Here is an 8,878-nt window from a genome sequence, read left to right on the forward strand (position 1 = left end):
GGCCCGGGGGTTAATCTTCCGTCTTGCTTAGTTGCAAAGGGTTCGACGCCTTTTTATTGGTTGTTGTCCATGACGTGAGTAGGTCGCCACTGAAGGGAATATTGAGAACGCAGCAGATCAAATGGACACCTTTCTTAGGGCTATGGACGCACCCATATTAAGACTACAGAAATTGATCAGTGGAGACAAAACCAACTGTTGGTTCTAAATATCTAGTGTTTTCAAGTGCATTCAAATATATACAACAACCCTTAATGTAGGATTTCCTATATAAAAGTGCAGACACACGATAGGTACTTCTAAGAGGTATACAAAGCAGTTAATGTACGACGCAGCCCTGAGTAAAGATTAAATCCGTGCAAGATCACGTAACTTGTAGGTCGAGAAGGAAACAAATATCTCAATGAAATATTGGTTACTTCTCACGATATTCTGTGTTATGCAAGAGGTACCCACGAACAAAGTGTGTGCTATTTTCTCCGCCGATGGAGAAAAAGAGAAAATACAAAAACTAAGGACTGACACCTCAACATGGAATAGGAAAACACAATGAATGCCTCTAATTGGAATCAACTAAGCGACTGCTTTACACAACGGACAGTGTACTAAAACGATCAATATTCAGGAAGTATCTTACATAACGTAACAAGTCCGTTCTCTTACTAAACACAAAGACAAGTTTGATTTTTTCTCTTCTCTTCACAAGTTGATATTATTGAGGGACTTACATCGTACATACTTCCATCGTGAGGTATGTAAAACACGAGATTTATTCAACGGGTATTGAACGGGTGTGGGCACGCCTAGTAACGGTCTTCGATTTCTTACGATGTAGTATTACCGCACTTTCCCTCAAAGTAAACGTTTTCTACCATAATGTAAAATTCCACCTCCACACCATTTTACTCTCTTTACACGAATAAAGAAATCGGTTCATCCCCGGGGTTCACCCCTAATCTTGAGCTATCTAATCCGTGGGATCGAATCTCAAGGTCCCTCTTTACACAATAAGGCGTAAAAAAATAAATTGTGTGGTTCCGATTACATTCAATTTTAAAATAGGTGGGATAGGTAGATTTTTTATTATTTTTCTCGAATACGTAAAAAAAGTTTAGAATCGGCGCGAAAAAATAGGTGGGGGTCGGATAACCGGAACCAAGCAACTTTTTTTTTTATTTGGCCTAGTGAGATAGGTAGCTTGATTGCAATCTAGACTAGTTCACCCTAAAACTTTATTCAGTAATCTTGCGAAAATGACGGGCGTAGTTACCCGAATAATTGTTGCGGGGACTTAAACATTGAAGTTATATGCAAATAACAAATGTCTTACAGATGAAGTATCTATTTTACAAGGTGCTACTTCTATTGATATGGAACCGATACTGTAACATAGAAAAACCGTATAAACTTGAACTCATCGACAGCATTGCTTATCCACAGTGAACTCATTAATGGTGTATCTATTCTCTGAAGATGGGAGAGGAATGTGAATTGATTGGCACTTGTTTTTGTTGGACACAAAGCTAGGTTAATTAAAGTTGTTTACTACGAGAGTTGTTTACTTCAAGAATCAATGAACTAAAGACGGGTGTGGTGTGTAGTAAAAATGTTAAAGACCTATTTTATTAACAGCTGACATTTCACATGCATTGACAAAACACAACACACCCCTGGTCACAAGAATGGTTAAAAGTTATATATTTTAAAAATTCTAATAATTTAACCGTCAAACGTGATTTCTGTTTTACTAATTGACATCACTGGTATTATTTTTAATATTGACCGATCTATACTGCAATATTAACTGTGTTGGTTTGTTTCTCGCCACTGTGTATGGTTGTCTCGGCCAGGCCTCTCATATTACGATTTCTCGCTATCCCAACCTATACTCCCACGACCCATCTAACATCAACAGACCATATTACTTCTCCATATATATAACACCAGCATGTTGAAAATGGTAATTACCATGGGTACCAATTAACATTAAATAAACGTGTTGTTTCCAGGAGTATGATAAATGAACAATCAATTAGCAATATATATGAATATTCATTAGTCAATACACATTCAAGAACATTATTACGTATGAGTTTGAGTTCTGAGCGACTGTGGTCTTAGTCTAGCGCCTGTCACTCGGCTAAATTCTTTTGGGATTGTGAACCAAGTATAGTACAGTCATAGATCCATAGACAGTGGAGAACTGTCTATGATCCAGCGGGCAGACAAGTTACTATGCTGACTGATGACATTCGCCACCCTTTATTAACCACTGTGCAAGTATATAATAGTATATTAACATGTAAATTTGGGCAGCGACTACCTGTTGTACAGACCTATTTTACTCAGAATGTGTAAAAAAAAAAATGTGTCAGCACGCTGTCTAATTAAACAAGGGCGCGACTAAATTCCATGTATACAAAGATGCGAATCTCCGGATAAAGCCAATAGGGTGATTCACAGCACGGCCATATATCGATTGTTTTCAGTCAATAGATCGTTTGAGGCCACTTTATTGTATGCATGTGTTTGGAGGGAAATTGCATGAACAGGTATTCCCCTGGTGGTGAACAGTAAAGTACCAGAAGGGCTGTGTAACGCCATTTCTTGTGATTTTTCCCGATTGACAATTTTTATGTAGATTTTGTGTTTCCTCTGATATCATCGCATAAAAGACCGACCTTTGTTCTGCCTAACTAGGCAAACACTTGAATTAAAGTTAGTCAAATGGGTCTAGTGAGAAAAAAAAAGATTATCATTTCAATTTGGTAATTTTCTCGAAAAATCCCCAATGATATTTTACTAAAAAATGAGACTTGTATTTACAATGTTACTAACGCAGTGAATTGGCTTACTCTCATAAGCTTAAACGCCAAGTGCCAAAGTGTGCTTTCCGCCTTTTTCTTAAAAAAAAGAAGAAGTGAAATGGTGTCCAAAATAGCAGCATTTGATTTTATTATTATTATTATTATTATTTATTTATAAACGGCAATGCATCCATTAAATGGCTTTTCATGCAAATGCAAGATAAACAAATACAATACAGATTTAAAATACAAATATACATAACAGACACAAATTTAAGCACTGTACAATAATGACCATCTTGAGGAAAGAGTACAAAGGGCATTACATTTATGAACTATTTGCAGCGATGGATGCCCTGTATCTGAAGGAACGAGAGTGGGCTTTCGGAATGTGGAATTTGGTCCTTGTATTGTATTGATGAAACGTATCATTGGTTGAAATAAGTTCAGAAAGGTACGATGGTACTTTGTTAATAATACATTTTTTGACAAGTTTATTGAAGTTGTGGTTATGTCGCTCTTGAATGGTTGGCCAATCAAGTCTAAGTCTGGCGGTAGTGACATGTTCAGACTTCTTTAGCCCACATTGGATGCGGACAGCGAAATTGATTATACGTTGCAAGCTGCATTTTAATGTGATACTACAGTTTGAATAAACAGTGTCACAGTAGTCCAGGAGTGAGAAAACTGTAGCTGTGATGATATTCTTGCGAATTTTTTCAGGAATACAACGTCTTGCTCTAGCCAGGGTAATAAGTCGATAACCACAAGCTCGACGGAGGTAGGCTATATGGTTTGACCATTTGAGTTCAGGGTCAAGTCTAAGACCCAAACAAGTCGCACTGGTGGTTGCCTGAATAACATGATCGCGAGTAGAGAGGGTTTTAATGTGATCTGGTATTTTCTGCAATTGTTGACGAGTGCCAAGTAACTTTTAATGATATGATTATTAAATATCGTATCATCGACGTATGACTCCGTGACATTTAGTGTTAATTAAATTATGGAATAGAGTTCTCCAAGCCAACATAAATCCTAGCACCGGAAGGCCAAGTTCAAAATTCGTTTGATTTGACAAACAAAAAAGTGTGAAATTAACAATATCAATTATATGATTGTTCAGATACATAAGCTCATTTGCATAAATGTTAACATGCCAACAAATATTCATAGATGTACACACGTGCGCGCGGACGGACGGACGGACATATTATATTTACTGATAATGGGTATGTGATTTACGGTGTAAATGTGTAAATATTAAAGCATTTACACTGAAATAACGTAACAGGAATTCACTTTTATCTGACTACTCACACCGCCCCTCTCTGCCATATATAATTATATCGGTTCTCCAATATTTCTCTACTTAGCAAGTCCACACCATGCCCTCCCCAAACCACACATCTCATCTCATCCCTTGGAACAAAAACGCGGTTTGCCAAATCATTTAGTTACATTAACGTGTGCCACATCTTCAATGCATGTAAGTTAAGGCCATACCTGTTGACAATGAACCGATCGACTTGGGTGTGGTCATCATAATTTCAAACTTCTTCGACTGGTACATATTTCCTTTACAGTTATGTAGAAATTGTAATCGTGTTGAATTCTCAAGATGTCGGCTGCTGTCTTCAATCAAATGATTCACGGGATTAACCTGGGGAATCATCCATAATAAAACCATAGTCACGACGGGAATGAATGGCACCGCTGTCAAGACTGTGGAATGAATTACTTTTCCCATATTTACACGCTAGATATCAGGATCCCACAGTAACAAATTCGTGGTCCACGAGGCGTCAAATGGGTTTCTTTTTGTTTGGATTCAATTCCATAATGCCTATCATGGCGACGAAGGAGGAGGTAGGAAATTAATGTCCTAAGAAGGCGAGGCACCGTCTAGTCTCTTTCGCAACCCGAAAGTGACAGTGATACCCAAGCATTCTCTCCCAGGTACATGCACCCATCGTGTGGGGTTACGTAATAGGTACACGGTGACGTCCCCAAACTATTCATGATACGAAACATGGGAGTAATCGCGTCTCTGCTGCTATGTCATATCTTTGTGGGTTCTATTACTTAAACACTTTTTTTTTCAAACATGCGTTTGTTTAATAAGCAAATTCAAAGACATGTCACATTAGTTCATTATACGTCTCAAAGATTGAAAGTGTTTGTCAAGCGTACCTCGTCTTTGCTGAACAAACACTTTGATGAAAGCTAAAAAGCTATTTTGTTTGTTTCAATCTTCGCCGTCTGAAATACCTAATAAGGCCATGTTTCAACTCGCCTCGTTCCCGCGCGGTGAACCTCCCCAATCGCGAATCAATCTGTACAAAAAATTGAGAACCCCATTTTTCCTTGAGACTGTTATTAAACAAGATTTGAATAATTATATAGAACCACATAGTGTAAAAATAGTAAATCAATTTATTTCATAATGCGCTTTTGGGTTCTGTGCCCAAAACGCCTCACAATTAAACCCCTGGCACGTACCTATAATGTGACAAACACCTATTCTTGAACTCCTGAAACCTGCAACTGGGACACTTTTTTTCATCAAATAACCAAAGATACATGTATATCCATTTATAGAAAGGACATTGTACCTCTTACATTTCAATCATTTAGTAATAATTGGTGGTCAATATAATCCTGAGGTGGTGTAGTGGCAAGTTTAATTAATCTTGAGCGAAAACTTGCTTTTCGGAATCTGTCACCATGTTAAACCTTTACTAGTTGTGACTGGCGGAGTATCATTTTTGGGTCAGACAGCCACAATATATTCACAAAAAGTCGTTAATACCAATAAATAATAGACGTTGTATATGTTAAACAGTGGTCGATCTTATCCATAAGCAGTACAGAAACAGGTGGAAATCGTGAGCGAAGTTTAGGATGTTAATTTTTGGGGTGCAGACCAAAGAATATATTTGATTTGGTTTTATCGTGTTTGTATGTAAAACAAAACGTTCTAGTTGAACCTGGTACAACTTTAGGTAGCACACAACCCGGTATTGCGCGCAAGCACTGTAAGTATACAGAATTAAACCCTTCACATGCAGCAACTACCCTATCAGGTCCCCATTTGCACAGTTGAATAGAACTGTCTTTAACGATAGCTTCTATTTTTGAAATTAAAATGTGTGCATTTGTATTCACTACTAATAGCCGAAGACGATACGCTAGTTCTTAGTGTACTTGTGAAAACCGATATAGGCAATGTTTGGAGCATTCGGGAAGGCGAGTTTTACGGTCGACGATCGATTCGTACCTAACCCCCCCCCCCCACACACACACACACACACACACATTGTATAACATGCACACGGAGAGAAGATACTGCTGGTATTATAACTATATTAGACCACGGTACACAAATTAACCAGGTTAGGCCAAAGAAAAAAACTGAAAAAAATAGATTTTCAAGCGTGGGTTTTATCCAGTGGCATGCATTTGACATTACCGAATACGGTCGCCTTATTTCAAACTTACCAGTTCGCATACTTTAACCCACAGACTTGTCTGTGTTTAACATTAGAGTCTACCCCACGCTGAATACTGTAGTTGGCAGTATTGTTTACCTTTTGTCTTTTTATTGAGAAGCAACAAAGCGACCGTTATTGCAGTAGACATACATGTACCATGGATGTATGTACATTTGTGTAAAGTAGCCTCTTTGACCATCAATGCTAATTGGTTTATTAGTACTGGCTTAGGGGCAATATACCTATAACTCCACATTGTATTTTTTTAATTTTCCCAGAGGGAGTCATGGTTACTGGCATAACATTAAATGTAAATGAACGTTTAAACAATGTTAAACGCCTGTAATGACCCTATTAAAATCGATTTAACAAGTACTTCATAAATTGCCACAGGAATCTAATCTCAATACGATAATCTCATTTGTTACAATGTTGCATCCCCTTTTCTTCCGTAGATGCCGTCTTCAGAGACAATTGTACTCGTGACGTGTGTAAATTGTAATACATGTACAATGAAAGCCAGTAAACCTGAAACCGGGCGTCGTCTGGTTCATCAAAATCCTTTCTAATACTTACACATTTTATCGCCTGTCTCAATATATATCTTACAACTTTGCTACAATGTCTTCACTTTGGTTTTCTTATATCAGTAGATCGTGGCTAGGCCAGTTACAGTGTAACAATCTATACTAAATATCAGACATTGCCAACTATAGTACTCTAAGTTAGATCAAGTCACTTAGACCTACAATGTAGCAATCTGCTAAGATAATACGTCGTAGCATAATAAAAGAAAAGTTACAGTATCGATCAACGTTACAAAGATTACTTGTCAAGCCAGACCGTCTAGATCTAACAATATCATTCTGTTGTTCTTTTTCAGGTTTATTAGTTTCAATTATATCATCAAACACACTGGGTATAGGCTAGCAGTAGTCTCCGGGGCTGGGGTCTTTAGATATATTCTTTTGAACATAAGTTGCCAATGGGTATTCTCAACTTTTACATTGATTCATTATTTTTTTTCTGTCTCTCTTTCCACTGTGTGACGGTTCGCAGTTATAACGCCACTGTACACATGTGGCTATCAAACAAAAGCACATGATTAAGAGATGTTTCAGTGAATTTACTAGAGAAAAAACTTTGACATTATATTGCTCTATTATCAGGCCAATTCTAGAATATGCCTCGGTCGTATGGAATCCGAGATTGAAACAAGATATTTATTTACTTGAGAAGGTGCAGAAGAGATGCCTTAGACTCTGTCCAAGTGATATTATTTTGCCCCCCTTGGAGGAGAGAAGACATCAAACTGACATGGTGGAAACTTATAAGTACATGACTTATAGATATAAAACCCCACCGGAGACATTTTTCGTATCTCCCCATCGTCATGGATTGAGAGGTCACTCATTAAAAATCTTCAAGCAAAATAGCAGATCAGAAATCGGAAAACATTTTTTTGGAAATAGAGTTGTGGACAGCTGGAATTCTCTTCCCGAAGAAGTTATTTCTGCACCAAGTAAAACCAGTTTTAAAGAAAAGTTGAGGGCTCTTCCCAAAGGAAATAGGAGCTAAACTACCAAGTAAGTAACCAAGTGATACCATTGTATTGTATAGACAATTACATCTGTATTAAAACAAAACATGACATGAACAAGTAAAAGGTGAGGTTGGTAATTAACACAGATCTAGTCTATTCATCGCTAGACAATTGTACAGTTTGCTGTGTCGCATTTTGTTTGTCTTTTTCTTCTGATTTGCATTTTCTTTTGTCCTCCATCATAGCCATTTGATGAGTTTAATTTGCCAATTGGTGAAACCGCCATAGACCCGGCCTCGAGGGGGCGGAGCAGCAGAGGGTCTATGATGAAACCCAGACTTTTTAGAAATGGACAGATTGCCGATTCCTCTGACTGGCTGGAGATAAAGCTTGTACATTTACAACACATAAAAAGTTGATATATGGTAATGTTTTACGCATGTGTGTAAACAAATAACTGTATTTAAAACAAGATATATTTTCGCTACTAGAAAATTGAGCGATTTTGCAGTCTCCAACTAGTTCCCGAAGACTAATAATATTTACACATTTCTCAAGCTTATCAGCGGCCTGATACACTTTTAACCCAGGCTGCAATGCGCGCAGTGCAGTACTGATTGCAAAGGTAAAATTATTTAATAAGGCTCAGTGAAGTGAAGTAATTCATTTTAGAGCGAAAACAGACCCTATCATGGAGTTGGTACGTAGGCATTTAGTAGGGACTAAACGTAGATAAACGTAGGGATACCTGCACGGATATACCAGTACCTAATGAATGATACGTCTGACCGCATGGGGGCGTGATACATTAAAATCATCCACGCCTAGTCCGTCCCATCCCGTCGCCGTCTGTCTCTCTCTCTCTCTCTCTCTCTCTCTCTCTCTCTCTCTCTCTCTCTCTCTCTCTCTCTCTCTCTCTCTCTCTCTCTCTCTCTCTCTCTCTCTCTCTCTCTCTCTCTCTCTCTCTCTCTCTCTCTCTCTCTCTCTCTCTCTCTCTCTCTCTCTCTCTCTCTATGGTCATACAACTTGCAGCATTT

This window comes from Glandiceps talaboti, chromosome 16, assembly GCF_964340395.1.
Source record: "Glandiceps talaboti chromosome 16, keGlaTala1.1, whole genome shotgun sequence".
Lineage (NCBI taxonomy): Eukaryota > Metazoa > Hemichordata > Enteropneusta > Spengelidae > Glandiceps > Glandiceps talaboti.